The 24,153-nt window shown below is 41.8% G+C and overlaps 1 long non-coding RNA gene across 3 annotated transcripts in view; it reads left to right on the forward strand.

Moving 5' to 3' along the window:
- The window catches only part of LOC103881835, a 106,080-nt gene that overhangs the window by 60,006 nt on the left and 21,921 nt on the right, over positions 1–24,153 (forward strand). For 2 of the 3 annotated variants that reach the window (XR_002520274.2, XR_002520276.2), the window contains exons 2-4: positions 15,347–15,433; positions 18,120–18,176; positions 18,279–18,501. This is a non-coding gene — a long non-coding RNA (uncharacterized LOC103881835). Of the gene's footprint in view, positions 1–15,346; positions 15,434–18,119; positions 18,181–18,278; positions 18,502–24,153 lie in introns of all 3 variants that reach the window. The other variant, XR_002520275.2, reaches the window with a different exon arrangement.

The raw sequence follows: 24,153 nt of genomic DNA on the forward strand, positions 1-24,153 counted from the left end.
GAAATAGTCCCTCAGTTGTTCTGGATCACCATTCTTAAGTATCCTCTTCTTGTTGGTGTGCTACGGTTTCTGGATTCCCCCACTTGAAGTATATTAACCCCATGTGGCCTCACTGGACAGCCACTTTGAGGCTGCCTTCATCAACACTTGTCATTCTGTTGCCCACTTCATTTTCCCCAGTCTGTTGTGTTGGCTCCACATCCCTGAGTCATGCCCACTGTCTGCTGTCTTAGTCCTGTGTTTGTGCTGACTTGACAAATTAGTCTCATCTCAACTACTGTATAGCAATACTTTTTATTCAACTTTTACCAATTTCCTAATACCATGGTCAGTCCAAATATTCTCCATTCTTTGGCTTTACCTCAAGTTTCCATCCTATTTTTTTTTCTCTTTCCTAAAGAGAAGTCCGTACATTCTAACTTTGTTATGACTTGCCTGCTCCTTAATCTCTTGTCATCTGGTTTCCAATCTTCATGCTGTGTTGTTCCCACTGGGAAAGACACCATAGACTTGAAGAGTCTGTCCTCGATCTCATCTTGCATGGTTTCTCTGCAGTCTTTGATGCTGTGGACCACTGCCTGGTCCTGACACTCCTTCTTGCTTTTGCTTCTTTAATGCCCTGTGTGTCTCTGTTTCTTCTGCTACTGCTATTTCTCCATCCAGGCCTTTCTGAGATTCAGTCTCTGCTTGGTTTTCTTTAGAGGCAACTTTCACTCCCATGACTTCAGTTATGATCACCTCTATGCTAGGTCACGCTTCCAGTTGTCTACTGGATTTTTCTATATGTCCATCCTACTATCATTAAAATTTGAGATATCTCAAACTGGATTTATTCCCCCTTACAAAACTGCTTATTTTCTTCTACTAACTTCAAGGCTGAAGGTTTCTGCCCATCCATTGATTGTAACCCTCCATCAGTCATTAGAGTGCATTATTCCTTTAGATCTATTCTTTATCCCATCTGTTTAGTTTCTGCCACCACCCTGATTCTTACCCTTTTGTCACGCGTATAAACTATTGAAGTTAATCTCTTAAAATGCTTTTTCAAAAATGTACTCTTGTACTCAAAACATCCAGTAGTTCCCCATTATTTACAGAATCAAATCCAGCCTTCTTCACCTAAGGTTCAAGACCTTCCTTAATCTAATCCCAACTTTGTTGTTCCCGCCATTTCTTCCTCTATTATATTTACCTTAAAGAAATAAATCAGTTTAGTGAAACCGTTCTGCTCATAAGCTCCCAAACACTTTATATCCACACAGTTGTTCATGTCCTTTCACCTATCTGCTACATCCATCCCTCATATTCCCATCTCTTCTGGCCTAACCTTCCTTCAAACCACCTTTCCAAAAGAGCTGCCTTGACCTTCTCAATCTAAATTAACCTCTTCCTCCCACAAACTCCCTTTGACTCCATTAAGCTCCTGGCAGTTTATGAAATTACGTAAATTCCAGTTTATATGTTAAATGATTGCTTAATTTTTCTTGCATTATCTTTCTAACTAGATTGTTTGCTCCTTCTGGATTTGATCACCCAGCTGGCATCTGGCTCAGACTTAGAAATTTACACTTGACATGCAGCTGTTACTCTGTCTGAGTTTCTGTGAACTTATAAATACAAGTTGCTTTTGTAAATTGAGTCCCAGGCCCATATGTTTATAAGAGCGAACACCTTGAGCAGGATTAACTATGTGCAGGTATGGATAATCTGTTGTACTTTTTTCTAAACAAAATCTTATTTATTGGCTACCTATGTGCCTTGGTCTGTTTGTGCTGTTGTAGAGGCAGAATCACCCTGTCACCCAGACTGTAGTGAATTTATAACGAACATATATTTATTGGCTCACAGTTCCAGAGGTTGGGAAGTCCAATGTCAAGGTTCAGGCGTCCTGAGTAGCAGGGCTTACAGGAGTCCGCCACCACGCCCTGCCTGACCATGTTGGTCAGGATGGTCTCCATCTCTTGACCTTATGATCCACCCGCCTCGGCCTCTCAAAGTGCTGGGATTACAGGCATGAGCCACCGCATCCGGCCCTTGCTTCTTTAGTTTGGGTTACAGTCAATCCATCTTTACCAAGCTCTCCATTTCTAGCCATGATGGTGAGGTAATGTCCTTCTTCTCAGTGTGTAGGTGGACTAGCAAAATGGCATTACCTGGGAGCTTGTTAGAAATGCAGCATCTCAGAACCTTTCCCAGAATCAGCATTTTAACAAGATTTCCAGGTAATTCAAATACACATTAGAGTTTGAAAAGCACTAAAGTAAGGCAGATGTAATAACAAGACAGCACTGGAAATTCATCTCAGATGGCATTATATGAAGTCCCATGATTCGCTCGGAATCTTAAAGCACTCTTTGGGTGGTGATGGGTTGACAATATAAAGTGGCTGCAGTTTGCAGACCTGAGTTCTGCTCTGGGCAGTGTCCTCCCGATAAAGCCCCAGACTGCAAGAGCCCTGAAATACACGCTTGCCACCTTACCCTTGGGCTGAGTCACATTCCACCCACTACCCCCTCACTTGTTTTCATCATATTACTGTCTTCCTGGGACTCCTCCTCTGCCTTCCTATAGATGTCTGGATGAGACAGAATGGAAGTGTCTCACTGCTTCTGCCCTTGACTCCCCTACACACCCTGCCCTAGGCCATGCCCCAGGAGAGGAAGGAACTGGAACTGTGTATAACCCCGGGGCTAATTGCCCCATACAGTGTTTTCCTCGCCTGTGTCATCCTCTATTACCTTTACTCTGTCTTTTTTTTTTTTTTTTTTTTTTTTTGAGATGGAGTTTCACTCTTGTTGCCCCGGCTGGAGTGCAATGGTGTGATCTTGGCTCACTACAACCTCTGCCTCGTGGGTTCAAGTGATTCTCCTGCCTCAGCTTCCCGAGTAGCTGGGATTACAAGCATGCATCACGACACCCGGCTAATTTTGTATTTTTAGTAGAGATGGAGTTTCTCCATGTTGGGCAGGCCGGTCTCGAACTCCTGACCTCAGGTGATCCGCCCGCCTCAGCCTCCCAAGGTGCTGGGATTACATGCATAAGCCACCATGCCTGGGCTACTCTGTCATCTTTCTTGAATCCATCTAGAGAAATATAATCGCTTTAAGCATTGCATTTGCTATTGTCTATTAGATCTGTTATTTTCCTATCAGGTTTTTTCTAAGTGTATCTTTGTTTTGGATCTTAAGGAAGGCTTGGTACTTAAATATGGCAGACCAGAAACAGGCAAACCATTTTGGTGTGATGCTGGGTTCTCCTTAACCCTGAGAACAACCAATAGCATCACATTTTTAAAACTTTATTCAGTCATTCATTTTCAATACATGTTATTGAGCTCCTATTTGTCCATGGAGTGCAACAAAACTCTTACTCCATGGGATGCAACAGCAACAAAAAAATTGTCCTTATGAAGACTCATTCTAATGGAAGAAGCAGTCAGTAAGCACGTAAACATATAGATAAATAATACTATTTCAGATAATGAGTTGGGCTATGACAAGAATATAATAGAGTAATGGGAAAGAACAACTGGGTATAAATTGTGACCCCTTTACCTTGCGAAGTCAGGGAGGAACTGTGTTTTGTGTCATTTGAGCTCAGATATAAATGATGAGATGAACACAACTATTCAAATATCTAGGACAGGTGTTCCAGGCAATGGTGATAGTGGGAGCAAAGGTCCTGAGGCAGATCCTGTTATGATAAACACTTGGGGTGAGTAAGGAAGGGGAGAGAGGGAGAAAAGATGACTAAAACAAGCCCTTGGCCTCAAGTCTCTGGGAGTCAGTGGAATGATCTAGGCATGATAGGAGGAAGAGGGAGAAAATATTGTAAAGCAGAGAAGAGAGAGCAAGAGGTAGAGGAAAGAAATCAGAAAGACATGAGAGTGGTAGGAGATGGCCAACTGCAGTTCACTGCCCACGCCACTGGCCAGCACAAGTGCAGCAGGCTCCCTACCCGGAGTCTGTGACCAAAGAGAGTGTGTTTCTTCTTTGGAGGGAGGAGAGCTGCCGAAGGAAAATATACTAATAAGCCAGAGGCAAAGGAGGCACTTAGTAACAAGAAATCTTCTGGAAAAAAAACTTAGGAATCAGATTCTAGCAAAGATATAAGCTGGAATTTTCAAGCTCTGTTGTTTTCAGAGGTTGTAAGGACATTTCAGAGCCTCCTGCTCTCAGAGTTCTCACAGTCCTGGGCGGCATTCACACAAACAGGTCGGTGTATGAATATATGAGGGTATGTGTATATCCTGTGTGTTGAGATCGTCGGGGGTGCCTGGGCAGAGGGAAAGAAGAAGGGAAGGCCATTAAAAGCCTTGCTGAGAAAGGTATTTCTTGTGGACAAAAAAGAATCAGGCCCCTCGCTCCCTACTGAGCCCATTTCTCCTGCCTTTACCCGAGCTGTCAGGCATGAATCCCTGTAGCATTCCGTAACTAATTGACAGTAATGGGGGCCATTGGGAGTCTAAGAATACATGGCATTACCCGGCATGCCTTGGAAAGAAGGGGGGCTGCCTCGGGGGCAGCTGTGGGGAAAATAAAGGCTGCATTTTAAACTTTTTTTTTTTCCTTAATTGAAGGTAGGAGGTAGAAGTAGGGAGGAGCAGATTTAGGCAAACCTCTCCTCTAGCTTAAAAGTAAAAAAATTGTAAATCTCATTTCTTATCCTGAGCTAATATCCCAGGATACTATGTCTGCCACACAGAAGAAACAGATGGAATTTCAATTAACCCCAGGGCCCCCTGTGAAATCTATATTGTACCCTCTGGATTTACAACATATTGTAATATATGACTGCAGGCTCTGGAGATTCCATCGCAAATCAACCCTCTTTATTCCAGGGGTTCAGAAAACTACTACAAAAGCCCACTTCAGAATCAAAAGTGGACAGTTTCTTACAACTTAATCTTCAGAGCTGAAACCCAATTTTAATTTTATAACAGTTTATTTATTGAGCAGTCCCCATGTTTTTATAAGAGAAGACATTTAAGTTTTTTTCCTTCTATGAATGATGATAATGACAGACTAAAACTATTTATGCCAAAAAGAAAATTGGGAAAAGATGCACCATTACCACACCTGGATGAATGATTCACCATAAACTCACAGTCAATTATCATCCAAAGGATTTTTATACTTTAAAAAAAAATTATACCTTTATAGAATTAGTCTTTAATAGTAAAGATATTTGAAATCAAAATAAAAGCAGTTACCTCTGCTATTAATATCACATGAAGCTGTAAATTTTGCAATAATTTTAAGAATTCCAAGTGGTTTTTCAAAGTCAGGATTGTTTATAAGGTACCTATAAACCTATGGTTCTGACTTTTATGTCTTTTATTATTGGCCTCACCTTTCTGCATTTATTCTTCATTTCAAAAATCATATTTGCATGAGTCTTCAACTTCTCACACGCACAAAAACTTTCAAAATTAAGTTTGACCTTTTGATATTAAGGAAAAATTTTCTGTGCATTTTTCTTACAAGACTACTTTTCCCTAAAATTATACGTCAACTCAAATCTTGCATCAGCTTCTGCAGAGATGAATTTTCCCCATTTGGTGATACAGACTCCTTTTCTCTCCAGGTTGCTATTGTGTTATCCAGCTTATTTTATGAAAAATTTGCCTCTGAACCCCTGGGGACTCTCTCTAGGAAATCAGATCAGGAAACTTCCTGTATTTTGAGAAAACTAACTTTGGAGAATTGAAATGTGTCTTTTTAAGGGATTGCAATATGATGTAAAGGCTCCTCCTCATTCCAAGGTAACCATGAGGAACTGAGGACCTAGGCTGCCCTCAGAAACACAATCTATTAGACTCAGAGATGTTGAGAGCTGGACAGAGTAAAAAGAGTCGTCATTCAGACAGCTAAGATATTGTTTGTTCCACTTTGCCATTTCGTGGAGGTAAATAAGGCAGTCACTGGAATGTTCCTCTCCAAATTGTCAGAACAGCGGAGTTCTCCAGCCTGATTTCTTTCCTAAACCAAATGTACAGCCTTGCAGGACCATTGGGGAACCTTCTTTCTCCCTGTGTCTATCATCGTGTAGCTAGGCCAGCAGGAGACATGACATGGTGAGGACATCCCTCCCAAATCAAGCAGAGCTTGGATGTGACACAGGGACCGGGAGCCACCAAGGAGGTTCAAAGAAATGGTCGATTTGCTCTTCAGGCAGGTTAGGAACATTGGCTCAGAGGCTGGAAGAAGGTTCTTCTAGTGGAACACGCTCCTCTTATTTTTAACGAAGTTGGTTTATACCCTTGAACCACCCTTAAATCAGAAAAAAAGTGGTGATTTTAAATAGGCTGAACATTCGCCTGTTTTGGACATCTTAATATCAGATAATCAGAGGTCATTTTGAGGTAATCATTAAGGTTTATTTCCTCATCTGAACAAAAACATGGATTTGTTTTTAAACCCAGACTAGCATTCATTTAACCTGTCTCATTCCCATCCTAGATATCACTTATTCTGGAAAGAAAAAAATATGTGGTCACTTAAAAATAATATACAAACCACATGTTAAGATTGACTGAGTTTTTGTTTGCTTTTTTAACCTTTCGTGTGTGTTTATTATATATAAATAATAGAAGTCGATTCTTCTATAATACTTACTATGTGCCAGGCACTATTCTAAATGCTTTATATGCAATAATTATCTAATAATCACAATAGTCTTTAAGGTATTATTATCATCTTTTTCCAAAGAGAGAATATTAATGACACAAACAGTATTTGGAATATGTTTCCTTCTTAGCCTTTAGAGGTTATGGCAGGGATCAGGTTTTCTGATCCCTGATCATTCACAGAATTGAAAGTGACATCTTTCAAAACATAGTCAGTATGGTTCCTCTTCTTCCTTCCCACCCACCTCGCCCACCCCCTGCCACCTCTCTTTCTAATCTGTCCTGCATTCTTCACTCTATTTTCAACTTCTTATTTGAGGCTTCTTCACTTGCAGTCTTCCTGTTTTTATTTTTATCCTATTAATTTCATGTTCCAACACCACCAGAAGTTAAGGCAAGATGAAAGAGGAAGAAAAGGACAATATGGGAGGTATTCTAAAGTCATCTGGAAAACTTCATGATTGGATACAGTGGGAAAAGTATACTGAAGGGCTCAATTGAAAACATATATGGTTGGTGAAATTTTTTGCTATTACCTTACCTTTTCCTTATTTTTTTTCTGGGTTGGTTTTACTGTTTTACCATGATTTTTCCCCGAGATTCAAACAGAAATCTATTTTCCCATCAGTTTTTTCCAAAAGTCTTCACTCAGCCTTTCCCACAGGTATCTATTCCTTTCTCACTGCCAAGCCCTTGTTTATTATCTTGGCTTGAAATTGTTCTCTCTTCATTTGCCTTATGCATATCTTAGCCTAAGAACCAGGTTCCAAGGAAAATGGCAATTGTTTTTCTTTGCAGATTCTACAGTTTTGTTTTCTAAGTTAGACAAATTTGTTGAGCTGAATTAGGGAGAGTGTGATATACACATGTCATATTTCCCTGAAATATGGTTGCTGAGTATAAAAGCACTGAACTGATTGGGAAATTGTGCCAAGTAAACAAAATATTGCAGCAGGAATAGGAGAAACATTGATCTGGACTGGGCCGGATGCTGGCATACAGAAAGATAATGTTAGGTGGGGACAGAAGCCAGCAGCAAAGAAGATCTGGAGTCAAGCTTAGGCCCCTGTCATAGTGGGACCATGTGAGGAAGACCGTCTAGAGTTTTGGAAGAGGGTAAGGCTAAGGTTACAGCCCAGAAGTAAGACTGAGTTTCCTCTAGGCCAGAGAAGACATATTTTCTGTAGCATTTGTAGAGAAGAGTCCAGGAGAAATGTCTGCACTGAGAATGGAAAGCACACTCCTGGGATAGTAGAGGTGAAGATGCTTAAGGAAAAGCAGCAATGATGGCTGAGTCACTTGCCAGGAATGTTTGATTGCACTGTTATGAAGAACTGATTCCAGGACCTCATTTTTGTGGTTTCAACAACTCTTCATTTATTCTGTGAAGATTGCCTTTCATACCAAAGGTATGAGTTTTGGCCTTTCATCCTCTTTGTCCCTGAAAGCTCTAAGGGAATCATTGTTTAAGGAGGATCAAATTCTGCTTGTGAGAGCAGTCCTTGCAGACTGACCTGAGTTTGGGGCCAGGCGCTGTTACAATGATGGCCACTCAGGCCCAACACTGTTACTATTTCACACCATATCTTTTTCTACATACAGGCATACCTTGGAGATATTGGGGGTGCAGTTCCAGACCACTGCAATCAAGTGAATACCACAATAAAGCAAGTCACAAAAAATTTTGGGTTTCCCAGTGCATATAAAAGTTATGTTTGCACTACACTGTGGTCTATTAAGTGTGCAATAGCATTATGTCTAAAACATGTACACACCTTAATTTAAAAGTATTGCTGAAAAATGCTAATGATCATCTGAGCCTTCAGTAAGTCATAATCTTTTTGCTGGTGGAGGATTTTGCCTCGTTGTTGACAGCTGCTGACTGATGAGGGCGGTGGTTGCTGAAGGATGGGGTGACTTCAGCAATTTCTTAAAATAAGACAACAACAAGGTTTGCCACATTGACTGATTCTTCCTTCCACAGTAGATTTCTCTGTACCATGACAGGCTGTTTGATAGCATTTTACTCACATTTCTTTCAAAATTGGAATCAATCCTCTCAAACCTGCCACTGATTTATCAACTAAGTTTATGTACTATTCTAAATCCTTTCTTGTCATTTCAACAGTGTTCACAGCATCTTCACCAAGAGCAGATACCTTACAAAGAAAGTACTTTCTTTGCTCATCTGTAAGAAGCAACTCATTCAAGTTTATCATGAGATTGCAACAATTCAGTCACATCTTCAGGCTTACTTGTAATTCCAGCTCTCTTGCTATCTCTACCACATCTACAATTACTTCCTCCACTGAAGCCTGGAACCCCTCAAAGTCATTCATGAGGATTAAAATCAGCTTCTTCCAAACTCCTGTTAGTTGATATTTTGACCTCCTCCCATGAATCAAGAATGTCTTTAATAGCATCTAGAATGGTGAATCCTTTCCAGAATGTTTTCAATTTACTTTGCCCAAATCCATCAGAGGAATCACTCTCTATGGCAGCTATTACCTTACAAAATTTATTTCTTTAAAAATGAGTCTTGAAAGTAAAAATTACTCCTTGATCCTTGGGCTATAGAATGGATGTTGTATTAGCAGGCATGTAAACGACGGCAGTCTCTTCGTACATCTCCATCAGAGCCCTTAGGTGATGAGGGACATTGTAATGAACCATAATATTTTATAGGAATATTTTCTTCTGAGCAGAAGATCTCGACAGTAGGCTTAAAATATTGAGTAAACCACGCTGTAAACAGATGGGCTGTCATCCAGGCCTTATTGTTCCACGTATAGAGCACAGGTAGAGTAATTTAGCATAATTCTTTAGGGCCGTAGGATTTTCAAAATGGTAAATAAGCACTGACTTCAACTTAAAGTCACCAACTGCATTAGCCCCTAGGAAGAGATTACTCAAAGCCTGTCCTTTGAAGTTGAAGCCAGGTATTGACTTCTCCTCTTTAGCTATTAAAGTCCTAGATGGCATCTTCTTTCAATATAGGCTGTTTTGTCTATACTGAAAATCTATTGTTTAATGTAGCCACCCTCGTCAATGATCTTAGCTGGATCTTCTAACTAACTTGCTGCAGCTTCTACATTATTAGCATTTGCCACTACCCCTTGCACTTGTATGTTATGGAGACGGCTTCTTTCCTTAAACTTCCTCAGCCAACCCCTGCCAACCTCAAGCTTTTCTTCTGCAGCTTCCTCACCTCTCTCAGCCTTCATAGAATTGAAGAGAGTTAGAGTCTTTCTCTGAAATAGGTTTTAGCTGAAGGGTATGTTGTGACTGGTTTGATCTTCTATCCAAACAACTCAGACTTTCTGTGTATGAGCGATAAGGCTGTCTTGCTCTCTTATCATTCATGTATTCACTGCAGTTGCACTTTTAATTTCCTTCAGTAACTTTCCTTTGTATTCACAACTGGCTAACTGATACAAGCAGCCTAGCATTTCGCCTATCTCAGTTTTCAGCATGGCTTCCTCTCCAACCTTAATTGTTTCTAGCTTTTGATTGAATGTGAAAGATGTGAAACTCTTTCTTTCAGTTTAATACTTAGAGGCCACTGTAGGATTATTAATTGGCCTAATTTCAGTATTACTGTGTCTCAGGGGATAGGGAGGCCTGAGGAGAGGGAGAAAGAGAGAGAGAGGAATGACTGCTCAGTGGAGCAGTCAGAACACACACACTGGTCAGTTAAGTTTGCTGTTGTATGTGGATTTGGTTTGTGGCATCCCAAAACAATTACCATAGTAGCATAGAAGATCACTGATCACAGATTACCATAATAGATGTAATATCACAAAAAAGTTTGAAATATGATAATTATCCAAATATGACAGAGGTGTGAAATGAGCACGTGATGTTAGAAAAATGGTGCCAATAGATTTGCTCAATTCAGGGCTACCACAAACCTTCAATTTGTAACAAATACAGTATCTGTGAAGAACAGTGAAATGCAACAAAATGAGGTATGCTTATATTAGCAAACTGTTTTCACATCTTCAGAAATTTCTGCATTCTCGTTAAGAATGGTAAAATAAATTGGCATTTACATAGGATCTTTCCAACAAACAGCTCAAAAGTCAATAATGACAAAAGGGTCCTTTCTTTTCTTAAATTAATAAACTTTATCTCTAGAGCAGTTTTAGGTTTACAGAAAAATGGAACAAAAAATACAGAGTTCCCACATAGCCCCACCTCCTCCCCCATTTCCTCATCTCCTTCCCCACAGATTCCCCTATTTTTAACATATTGTATTAGTGTGGTATGTGTCTTATAATAGATGAGCAATATTGATACATTATTATTAACTACACTCTATAGTTTACGTTAAGGTTTACTCTCTCTATTATACATTCTATGGATTTTGACAAACATGTAATAAAATACATCCATCACTACAGTAACAAACAGAATAGGTTCACTGCTCTAAACATTGCCAGTGCTCCACCAATTTATCGCTTCCATCCTCCCTCCCTCCACCTGACTCTCTGGCAATCACTGATCTTTTTATTGTCTTCATAATTTTGCCTTTTCCAGAATGTTATATGGTTGGGATATATAGTTATACAACATGTAGCATCTTCAGATTGGCTTCTTTCACTTAGAAATATGCATTTAAGGCTCCTCCATGGGCTCCTCCATGTCTTTTTGTGGCTTCATAGCTCATTTCTTTTTATTGCTGTATAATATTCTATTGTATGGATGAACCACAATTTGTTTGTCCATTGGCCTGCTGAAGGACATCTTGGTTGCTTCTAAGTTTTGGAAGCATTTATGCTCCAGGTTTTTCTCATTTTGAAGTTAAGCAATGGAAAAGAAAGCTCCCCAGAATTCTATGCCCCCATATTTTCCCAGCTGTTTCATTGACTGCCTTGCTCCATGGCTCTGGTAACTATTTCCTTACAACTGTTCTTGGTTCCCTCCAAGCTTAATATGGCAGAGGTTAAAGTCATGGTTACTTCCAAATTGCTGGATAGCTGATCCCAGACCAGGTCAAGATGAGCAACTCTAAGACACCACCATTGCAGAGGAGAGACAGTCTCAGTTGACCCAGAGGGGCCAATCCCACTAGGACCTCTGGCCCATAGAATGTGGACTTCCATCCTAGAAGTCATTTGGAGATACAATTTTCAGCCACATGCTGCAGACAACTTTCATCTTCTGAAGCCCACCCCTGGTGTCTTAGTCAGTTTGAGCTGCTCTAACAGAACACCATAGACCAGGTGGCTCACACAACAAACATTTATTTCTCACAATTCTAGAGGCTGGAAAGTCCAAGATCAAGGGAGTAGGCAATTTGGTGTCTAGTGAGGGCATGCTTTCAGATTTGCAAATGGCCATCTTCTGGTTGTATCCCCACAAGGCCAAGAGAGATTATTTCTCTCATATTTCTTCTTATTTCTCTCATATTTCTTATCATATTAATGCCATCATGAGGGCTCTACCCTCATGTCCTACTTACCTCCTAAAGACTGTACTCCCTAATGTAATCACATTGAGAGTTAAGATTTCACCATATTAATGGAGCAGGGAACCACAAACTTTCAATCCATAACACCCAGCTAGATACTAGGTAACTATAGTAACTATCTACCAGCCAGATAGATATTGTAGTTACACCCACCCTTCATACCTTTCCACCTGTGTCTTTTTAAACCCTGCCCAGCCTCAGGGAAATAGTCATCATGTTCTTTACATTTAAAAAGAGGGTGTCTTAGTAAAGAGGACCATTTATTTTAGATTTCTTCTATTGGTTCCTTCTCTATGTTAATCTGCTGTTCTCTTGACTTCTACATATGCTTACAATGCACCTTGGTTTTTTGTTACTTCTCTTTTCAATGAATGTGAGGTCTTCCACTAGCAAAATTGCAGAGGTGGTCTGTCTCCTCAGGCTCCACTCTCTGTGACTTCCTTTCTACCCACCCTATGGTGCTTCTGTGCTCACCTCCGTACCAGGACTCAGTACCTTAGTACTCAGTACCTCAGAACCTGGGTCTTCTCATGACCTGCTCTCAGGCTTTCTTGTCACCTCAATGATCCCACACGGTTTTCAGTAAACAACTGAAAAGAGCTTAAGCATTTTCCTGACCTTATTGCATTCCAATAAGGAATTGCCAGGATAAGCCAGAAGTAGACTAGAATGTGTGAAACTGCAAGATGCTTGACGCCACCTCAAGGCGGCATCGGTTTGGCTGTCCTGAGATGGTGAAAAGGAAAAGTCTTCTCTTCTGGTTAGCCCCTCACTTAGAGCTCTCTCAACATCTATTGGAAATTTTCACATCACATAATTCATCTGTTAACATTCCCTGAAGAGGGTTCAATTTTCAGTATGCTTGAGGCACTTCTCTGGGAGTTCACCCTTCACCAGTTCTTACAAGGATCTGTTCTTGTAAGAACTCCTCACTGGGGGAGGGAGCATCATGCCCCCATGAATAAAGTAGACCTCTTCTGACCCGGCTCAAGCAATCGCTCCCTACTTTGTTGAACTTTCAGTAAAATATGGCAACAGCGCTTAATATGGGATTATCCACAAACCTGTACATTAAAACTTTAGAGGAAAGGAGATAACACTGTACCTGTCAAAGACAGAAAAGGGGTTGGGAAGGACGCAGGCATTTAAAGACAGCAATGAAGCAGGAAAAGAAATAGCCCAAACTAGGGATAAAATCTTGGCAGTCCTGAGGTAGAAGGTAGCCGAGAAAGGGTGAGAAGCTATGAGGATGAATTGAGTGAGATGGTTTAATTATGATGTGTTTTATGCACCAAGATTTCTGAGGATACTGAGGTAAAGAAGACAGTTTGTTCTCAAGATTTGGTGTGGCAATGAAAACAGTTCTCCATTTGTCAGTCAAATAGCCACACTGGGTTTGAGTTAGGAGAAAGTCATTGATCATCCTAACACCAGAAAGCTCTTAAGTCAGCACTGCCTTGTTTCATAAGCAGAATAAGCAAGGAAGTAGGTTCTAATTCTAATGTTTGCAAAGTACCTTCCATGTTTGCTGAGCCACACTTCAAAGGGATTTGTGTACATTACCTCGGATTAGTCCGTTATCTTAAAGAGTCAGTGAAAGCAAGAAAGGTTAAGTGACTTGCACAAGGACACACAGTTAGTAATTTTTAGAGCCTGGGTCCAACTAGTCCCAAAGTCCCTTCGCATGGCCACTAGGTGGTTTGAATTCAGCTTCTCTGCTCCCTTATTTACGACCCTTTTCCTACTAAGAAAATGAAATTTTACAATTAGATATTTATTCCTTTACCTAAGCACTTTATTCTTTGGTGAATTTCTGCTAAGAGGAATAAACCATTAAAAAGTTTACCGTTAATGTATTCCTTGCTGAGAACAAATTTATGAAATGATTTCCTGCAAGAAAATTTTGATTAGTGTGCATGTAGAGTGGGGAGCAGTCAGAAAAACGATGAAAGACCAGCACAGAAGAGGGAGGCAAAAATAGAAGATATCTTTGCTTACACCTCACATTTTTTAGGGCACAAGTGCTGCTGGGGAGAAGCCCTGCCCATCTTCACTTCTCACTCTGTCCAGGGGCCTTGTTACACCTCAGAGTTTCAGTAAGTGGGAGGAAGCTGGAGAGGAGAATACTGGCAACGGCAGAGATGGGGGCAGAAAGGCGGGTGGTGCAGGGAGGGTGGAGACAAAGGGGGAAGTAACTTTTTAAGTAAAAAATGATAAGTGATGAATGGAATGGCTAATCCTGGGGAGCCCTGAGAATGCCAGACCGCCAAGCAAGGGCCTCTCTTTTTTTCACTTTCCTTTTTCTTTTCTTTTTAATTTTCTTTTATTTAATTTCGCTGCAGCACGTATAATCAATTACAGACTGAATTGGGATAAAGGGAGGGGAAGCACTTTAATTCATAAATCAATTTTATACGGTCATCAGTCAGGTTGTGAATGCAAATACCTCTGTCGGTTTAGGTTATTCAGAATTAATTGACTCCCACCGGGCTGGGCTGCAGACGGAGAGGGGCTTTCTCACAAAGTCTGCTAGGGCCCGGCATGGGGGCCAACCACTTCCTCCCTCCCCACTCTGGCCCTCTGGCCACCCCCCTCTTCTCCTTTACCCTCTGGGCCCCAAACGTGGAGATGATGGGGGTGGGCATCCAGCAAGAAGCTGGGTGGATAAGAGCCCAGAAAGGCTGTTTGAAGAAGGAAGGGGATACACAGAAAGATGAAAGCCCCCAAACAAACCCTCTTCAGCCCAGGCCCTGCAGAGACACCTTTATGTGATTAGAAATGCTTAACTTTCAAGGGTCTGCTTTTAAGTTCTCTTGAGCTTCTTAAATAAGAAAGAAAAAAGAAAACAAACAGAAAAGCCAGAGCCCCTGGGCTGAAGCTGAAGGGATATCATTCAGAAACCACCGGGTTGCAGGGTTTGTGCGGCTGCCAGATTTTAGCAGCCAGAGAGCAGCCCAGGACAGAAGCCTAAATGCCAGCAGGCCCAGTGAAAGTGAGTGTGAAGGCCCTGCCCAAGGCACCAAAGAGAACAGCCCTGGGCTGTAGGCCCGCAGCAGAGGATGGAGAGAGAGAGAATGAATTGTGGTGTAGAATGGGCTGACCGAGGCTCCCTAGTTGGGCTGCACCTGTCTCCTAATTTAGGGTCTTCTATCTGCAGGAGTTCATTCTAATTTGGAAAGACACGCATCCATCCATCCACACATTCAACATATTTTGACCTCAACTTTTCCACTTTTTACCCTCAGCTAAATATACTTCTCATTGTGTTGCTCCAAATCAGACTGCCTTACCGGTTTTCAGCACTGTCCTCCTACGCGGGAATCACCCAGGAGGTTTGTTTGTTTTGTTTTTCTGTTTGTTTTCTTCATGCTGTTGTCCAGGTCCACTCCTACAATTCTGCTTTAATGGGTCATGAGTAGAGCCCAGGGAATTGGTGCATTTTAATAGGGTTACAGATGAATCCAAAGGGCAGCAAGGGTTGGAACCACTTGAAGTGTCTGAAGACTAAGGTGGACAACTCTAAAACCGCGTGCTTCCCTCCCCAGTCCCCGTTCCCTTCCCACAGCCTGGCAGTGTTTCTGAAAGTGTGCCCCACTGGAATTACATTAGAAAAAGTAAAACGAACACATTGGTAAGAAAAACAGGAACAAAATAAAATTTGGGAATATATATGTTGTAGATTCCCTGGCTCCCTCCAGATACACTGTGGTAAAATCTCTGGAAAAATTTCGAATTTACACAAACTCCCAGTAAGTTTGGGAATCCCTGCTGAGGCAAAGCACCAAGACATTTGCACTGTCTTTATTTAACATCAAATCCTAGCCTGCCTGGTACGTATCAAATTTTGCCTTGACACATGGCAGTTGTGTGTTTGTGGAGCTCCCCGAGAGACCAAAACCTGAATCTAGGAGCAAAATGAAAACAGTCTATTTGAAGAGATGATCTCAAAGGCTTTGTGTTCCAAAGCATGAGCTCTTAATCCATATCGAGACTTTTAAAAATCAGCTATAAAATTCTTCTGCACTTTTAATGTAACCCACAGTTAAACAATCTTTAATACAGTTGCTTATATGTAAATGAGCCATATTCATTTGTTTTAAAAGGCTAAGAGGAATTCTTGGAAATGCTTCATTAGTCATTCATTTGTACTACCATATGCTACTGAAAGCAATAAAACTGCTTTTCTTTAAGATTTTCAGAACTTCAGGCTTCTTTCCCAAGTCATACTAGACTTCCTCTCCAAAAAGTCTGAAGGTCTTAATGGAGATTAAATGTGTGTTTTCTCTTGCTGTACTTAACCAGCAGCAAAGAGAAATTTGGGCAGGGGGTGGTCCAGAATGAAAGGGCGTCTTGTTCGCAAAGCCCTGGGTTTCTAAGGTAGATAATCTGAGAAGTCCATAGGGGGGAAAAAAATCCTTAGACTATTCAGGCCATGTGGCAGGGTGAATACACAAGCTTCCGCATCAGTACTGCCCAGCTTCATGACATACATTGGACAAGATACAGCACCTCTCTGTGCTTCAGTTTCTTCCTCTTTAAAATGGTAATATTAATAGTAGGTACCTCATGGGGTTATCGTGAAGAGTAAATGACAGAATGCATCTAAAAACCTAAGCAGAAAGCAAGCCCAATAACTAACAGCATTTGCTCTTATTGAGAGAGACCATAGATGAGTGGTGATCAGTGGGCCTGTTGGTCTGATTTGGTCCCTCTAGCAGCATCAGCATCACCTGGGACTCTATTTGAAATGCAGAATCTTGGGTCCCAGAACTACTGAACAGAAACTCTGAAGTAAGACCTAGCAGTCTGTGTTTTAGCAAGCCTTGCAGGTGATTCTGAACCACTCTACAGTTAGAGAACTCCCGGGGGGAGGCTAAGACCTGGAGGCTGGAGCCTTGGAGAGCAATAAGAATCTCCTTAGAGTCAAGCGGTTTGTGGTAAAGAAAAAGGGTGGATTTAACTCTCTTTATATGGGAAACTAAGACAAAAATGTCTTACACAATTATGAGTCTGGGGTTGGAAGAAAGGAAATTTGGCAGGACTGCAGCCTGAAGTATCCATCCAAAGGATGGAAATCTCACCAGTAACCATGGGCCTTGTACAACAGCACTGTTTGCAAACCCTTGCCACAGACAGCATCTTGTAAACCTTGAGACCTCAGGAAACCTTCCTACCTACATACCTCTAGCCCCTCTTGAGATTCCAAGGCCCAGGGGTGCCTCCAGCCTCATTTGCCCTGGGACTTCGGCAAACTACACTACCCAACTGTGTCACCAGATGAGAGCAGAAAAGTCTGAACTTCCTTCCCTAGACTTGGGCAGAGAGGGATAGCCTGCCAGAAAAAGGGTCACAGAAGAGCCATGTCAGCCATATTGCTTTGAGATGTCAGTAGGATGTATGTGTAGCCCCTTCCTTCTCCCACAGTAAGGAGTCTCACAGAGCCGGAAGGTGGAGATGCAGGGAAGGCAGTCTGAAGGGGTGGATACTAAAGAATTTGGAAGTCATCTGCAGAGAGATAATTTTTTAAAGATATCCAAAAAAGAGAAAAGATAGTGAAGTTTGGGGGCTTCAGAGAGAAACACCATATTCAGATTTACAAGGGCTAAAGGAGGCACAGGTAGGAGCTGAAGGAGGTGGTGGGTTGGTGCTAGTTTAAGGGATCTACTTCCCTTTATAGGAAATAAAAAGTATTATCTTTTCCTCATCCAATGCAATGTTCATGGCTGACGCCTCTCTAACAAAAGATGGATTTTAGAGAAACGACAGAAATAGAGAAAAGCATAACAAATTTATTTAACCAAAGTTTTACATGACAGGGGAACCTTCAGAAATGAAGACCCAAAAATTCAGGGAAAACTGTATTTTTATGCTAGAATTTGATAAGGAGTGAACAGTTGTGCAGAAATGTGATTGGACAAAAGGGGATATGATCTAATGGTCCAAAGCTGGGAGAACTTAGTAAGGCCTGTTTGTTCAGATTCTTTTTGACATCTCTGTATCTCCATTCCTTTCTGCCAGGTGTGGGGCAGGACATCTGCCATATGAGGGTCGTCTTACGACCTACTCTCAGGAGAGGTAGGTAAGAGAATTCTTTTATGGCTGGCCCTCTCTTCTTAAAAAGGCAGAAGAAGACCGGAGAATTAACTTCTTACCTCTGTGATTTTCTCCATTTCCAAGGTGCCGTGTTTTGGAGTAGTGTGTCCGGTACCTGTCACCTTTAACCAACAATTACTGAGCACCTACTGGGTGCCAGATACACCGCCAGGCTCTGAGAGGACAGAAATGCATAACACACAATTTCTGCTCTTAAGGAGACCTTTGAAGAAGAAGAGAGTAGAAAAAATTCACACATTTCCCCCATCTCAAAATGACATCGATCTGAAGAAAGGAAAAGAAAAAGGTAACTCCCAATGTGTCTTTAAACATTTGACTCAAATTTGAGATTTGGGGTTCGGCAATCAGCTGAACCTCTTCCTCTCCTTTACGTGCACACACACACACACACACACACACATTCTGTAGCATGCGTGTCCTCATTCAGCTGGCCAGCGAAGGATAGGCTTAGTTGTTGCTGGCCCTGCCGGTGCTACAATTTTGATCAGACAGGTATTAGAAGTTAATTTCAGAAACAAAATCATAGCAGTTTCTGGCACATAAGCCAACTCCAACCTAACCTTTCGATGAGGTAAGGGTAAAGGAATCTGATAAACACATTTAATTTCCTGTGAAATGAACAGGGATTTAGAAACTAAGAGGGAAGTGGGATTTAGATACATACATTTTAGGTTTTATCTCACAGGACACATATAGCCCTTTTGTTCCATTTGTCATAGTTCCAGGCCCACCAGGTCTCACCTACCCTTGACATGCACCTATCTAAGCCTCAACCTCCCAGGGTCTCCCTCTGGACTTTCCCCTTTCTAGGGGAAAGAAGGCAAAGCAACACTGTTGTGATGTGATGGCCAGGACTGGGGTCACGTGGCCCACTCCAGATCTGTCCCAGTGGTCACCGTCCCAGGTTCCTGTCCTACTTTCACACTTTTTCTAAACGTGATACAATTATGTCTGGGGCAGAAAGGAGACTCTCAAAGGGACCCCTTTGTTGCTCTTCACACACTGCTCCCCCAACCCCAGACCTGTTCCACTTGATCCTGGAGGGAAGAAACAAACTCTTAAACTCAGGCTTCTGCTGATACTTGTTCTTCAGCTGAGTTCAAGACAGCCAAATGAATTTTTCAGAAAGACCACAGCTGGCTTGTCAGGACCCAGGTAACAAGATGAAAATAATTGAGAGAGGAAAAATCCCAGGCCCCTTGGGTATCATTTTCACAAAGTTTTCTTCTGCGTATCCTTATGTGTTCCGGGTTTTTCATTGGTTCTCTTCTGTTGTCCTCACTGGCAATTTTCCTCTGCCTTTTCTTCTTTCTCTATAGATTTCCCAAAAGCATAAGCTATGTGTCCCTGATCCTGAGCAGAGTTGATAGGAAACCTTGTTGTTTTTTTAGAACATTTCATAGACAAAACACAACCCCGGCTGCAGCTGGAGGCTGCTGGGATTTCTGGGCCTTGTTTTAATGCATGGCCCCTTTCATGAAATCTGGGGCAGTTAATGGAGATGGGGTGGAAAAAAAAAAGATGAGGAGGGGGAAGAAGAGAGGCATGAACTTTTACACCCAAAGTGGGATTTCAGAAGAATTTACAGTCGTCTTCTCTGGAGACAGTTAAGATTTTTTTTTTTTTTTTTTTTTTTTTTTTTTTTTGAGAGGCAGTCTCACCCTGACACCTGGGTTGGAGTGCAATGGCACAATCTCGGCTCACTGCAACCTTCGCCTCCCATGTTCAAATGATTCTCCTGCTTCAGCCTCCCGAGTAGCTGGGATTACAAGCACCTGCCACCATGCCCTGCTAATTTTTGTATTTTTAGTAGGGACGGGGTTTCACCATGTTGGCCAGGTCTCGAACTCCTGACCTCGTGATCCGCCCACCTTGGCCTCCCAAAGTGCTGGGATTACAGGCGTGAGCCACCACGCCCGGCCAAGACTGTTAAGATTTTATTGCTGTAGTACCAGCAGTTACAATGTTCCATAGAACTCATAGCTGAGCCCATGCCAGGGATTCCCCAGCTCACTGAAGCTGGAAGGAAGCCAACTAGACTGCAGAGTTCACTTTAGGAAGAGAGAGGGAGTTAAGTTAAAGTGGGAGGCGGGTTGGAGGAAGGATAGAAGCCCAGAAAGTAAGTAAGGCATTGTAAAATCACACCTTAGGCCCTGCAGTCAGACAGAGCTGCTGTGGGTGACTTCCCGCTATTTACTACCTTGGGATATTAAGCCAGTACTTTAATCACGCCAAGGCTCAGTTTTCCCATCTGTGAACTGGAGGTGATAATAGTACCTGCCTTGTTGGATTGTTGTGAGGATTTGATGAGATAAAGTCTGAAAAGGATTTAGCACGGTGTCTGGTTCACAGTAAAAGTTTAATCAATATTATTTTCTATTATCATAATTATAAATAATGGAATGCGTAAAGGAGCGGCTGCAAGTAGAGGTCACACTTTCCCTCCCTAAGTGTGTGTGTATGGAGAGAAGACAAACGTTCTTACTTATAAACAGTCCCTTCCGTGTGACTCTCTCATCCAAGCCTGCTGGGTACCTTGGGTGTGGGGGCGAAGAGTAGTAAAAAAGAGGAAAAATGGAAGAAAAAAGAACAGGCCACAAAAGCAGAAGAGATTCGCGGGGGGTGAGGGGCACCGTGGCAGAGGGGTGGGGGCAGGAATGATTGGAAAAAGACATGCAAAAGAAAACTAAGTGAAAGAAATGAATATGGATATGGAAATTGTCAAAAATGGAAAGAAGTTTTGCAGCTGGATGTGGACAGAGAGGAAATGTGGAGGAGAGGCGTAGGAGTCTAAAAATGTACAGGGTTTGATTTGCTGGCCAACACCTCCTCTGGGGAGGTAACAACTCCTGAAAGCCATGAACTTTTAAAAAGGAACCTAAACAGCACAGCAAACCTTCCTGAAGAACATATAACCTCACTGTGTACTTTTCGTCAGCCTCAATTCCTTCCCCACAACTCTCACTGAGCCATTGATCAATGACTCACTCTTATCTCCCACAATCTCACACTCCACTGTAGCCCTAAAGAAAACTCTGCTCCTTAAGGTAATCCTCGACACTGCTGTGCAGGCCTCTGCTGCAAAGGGTAGGGGCGAATTACCCCTACCACATGCCTGGAGCTTAGTAAGTGCACAATCAATGTTGGTTCAATGAACAGATGGATCAATGGTGCGGTATACTTGAGGCAGGCCTACATACAAGTCAACAAAACTGCTCATAGGATCACTTGAGCCCAGGAGTTTGAAATCAGCCTGGGCAATATAGTAAGACCTTGTCTCTACCAAAAAGAAAAAAAAAAAAAAATTAGCCGGTGTGGTGGCACATGCCTATAGTCCCAGCTACTTGGGAGGCAGCGGTGGGAGGATCCTTGAGCCCAGTAGTTCGAGGCTGCAGTGAGCTATGATAGTACCACTGCACTCCAGCCTGGGTGACAGTGAGACTGTCTCAAAAAAAAACCAAAAAACAAAAAGACTGCTCATGAGGACAGAATTTCTTTCTGGGGGAAAGAAATGTCCTGGAATTAGATAGTGGCGATGGTTGTACAACTTTCTGAATGTATTCAAACCCACTAAACTGTACAATTTAAAATGGTAAAATGGTATGTGAATTGTATCCCAACACGTTTAAAAAGCACAAACTATATAGCCAGGGAGAAGCAGTCATGACCAGCACTGCTCTTCCAATTGCACTCTTGTTTTTGCTTTGTTTTTCCCCCGTAAGTTACTGGAGTACAGGTGGTATTTGGTTACATGAGTCATGAGCAAGTTATTTAGTGGTGATTTGTGAGATTTTGGTGCACCCATCACCCAAGTGCACTCTTGACACTGGGTTCTCTTCTCATCCTTTTGCTTCTTCTCAGGACATAGTGATTATCTTTAAAAACTCTTCTTGTGTGGTTTTTGTTTGGTTGTTTTTGGATTTTCAAGTGTTCTGGAAATCTTAGTAGGAACAACGATGGTTAGCTCTCATAGAAATAAAGTGACTATGTAAGAGAGGCTCAGTTCTTTCTTGAACATTTCTCTAGGACCTGTGCAAACTTTTCAAGCTTGAACAGTCCTCAAGATAAAGATTCAGTTTCATAGTGAGCCTCTTTCACATGGCCCCAGCCACCTGAGGCTCGGCATCAAAGAAATTTTTGAGGAAATCTATTGCCTAATTGTCATGTCTCTTAGCCTTATAGTACTCTTATGGAACACCTTATCTTCCCGACAGTCAAGAGCATTTAAATGAACAGAAACGGTTTCCCAGATGGGACGGAGAGGAAGAACACAGTGTAGCAATAGATTCTCCCAGGATTTTTTTGTTTTTGTTTTTGTTTTGGGTTTGTTGTTGTTGTCGTGTGTGTGTTTGAGCCACGGTCTTGTTCTGTCACCCAGGTTGGAGTGCAGTGACATGATTTTAACCCTCTGTAACCTTGAACTCCTGGGCTCAAGTGATCCTTCCACCTCAGCCTCCTGAGTAGTGGGTATCACTGTGGCCGGCTCTCCTGTTCCTTTAACTGTCCTGTTTAGTCACAACCTGCCTTCTTATACATACCTATAAACACGTGGAGATCAATATTAAAAATCGTTGTTTTCTATGGACTCAAGTTTGGTGCGATTGTGTGCTTAACAGAGCAATTCTCTAAGGATTTTGTGTGGCGCTTACTTCAGCTGCTTGCTTAACACTGACAAAAGAAACTCCTGAATCTGTTAACATCGTTTAATAATCAGTAACAGATTGTTTAGACAAATAGGATTTTAGATTTGGGGGCTGGTATCTGCTATATTCCTATACAATAAAAAGGAAATGAGTCCATACATGTCTGCATTCTATTCTAAGGTTTGGGGCAAATTCTGAGTCTCCAAGAAAAATTGGGAAAAGCAGGCTATTTATATTCATATTCCTTCTTCAGCATCCTATCCATGCAGGAAAAAACTGTGAAAAAGTGGAATGCTACCTATTCAAACTTAATTTTGGACCTAGAAAGAAGTTTAAATATTCACTCATTCAGGGACTTTATTTGAACTGAGAAGCAGAGAGTTCATTTATTGCCTCAGGAGCTTCTGAAAATCCCATCCAGTCATTCATTCTACGTAACTTGTTACAACCCACTGAGAATCTCAGTTACTGAACTACAAAGTGAGTTTTTATCTCTAAGGCCTACCATTCCTATATTTTTGCCATGATGTCATCATCAGCCAACCGGGGCCTCTAAGGCTCATAAGTTACTGGGGCTATCAACGGAATTGCTTGGCAGCATCATGAGGTGGGGAATTTGTTAAAAAGCTAAATGTATGATGCCTTTTTAGGCTTTGAAAATTATTGAAGAGAAGCTTTTAGATCCCCCCAACTTTTTTTTTTTTGCTGTTGAGGATCCCCTACCTGTTCAAGGACACCAGGTTGGGAAACACTGACCAGGTCATCTGTGAGGCCCTTCCCAGCTTTAAGAGCCTCTGAGGCTGAAAAAAGGAGGCGAATGAGTAAATCATGAGTTACCCGGATGTGCCCCTTCTTCCAGAAGGCCCTGCCAATTCTCCCTGAAAATTAGAGTTGCTCCCCCACTGGATTGTCCTCTCACAACCAGCTATGAGTGTCCTCATTGGGGAAAACAATGCAAAACCTTCAAAACTAAAACAAGTAGTCATTATTTGGATTTAAATCCTAGTTGTTTAATTTTCCCCGAATGTCTTTAGTCTAGAAATTTAAGGAAAACAACTTTTCATTAGTTACGTCCAATGACACTTTGTAAATATAGGAGATGAACAGAAACATCCTTTTCTACTGTGCTCCAGATAATTAATGATAAAACTCTTGAGCTCAAAGAGACCCTAGAGAGTCCTTCCCCAGTGGGAAACAGACGTTCTGCTGAAATGTAAGAGCAAAGCAAAGGAAAGGAAACAAAGAAACTTCTAGAAACTTGGAGATTCTAGGACTTCTTTCCCAATCCCTGTTCC

Source organism: Papio anubis, chromosome 2 (assembly GCF_008728515.1).
Source record: "Papio anubis isolate 15944 chromosome 2, Panubis1.0, whole genome shotgun sequence".
Classification (NCBI taxonomy): Eukaryota; Metazoa; Chordata; class Mammalia; order Primates; family Cercopithecidae; genus Papio; species Papio anubis.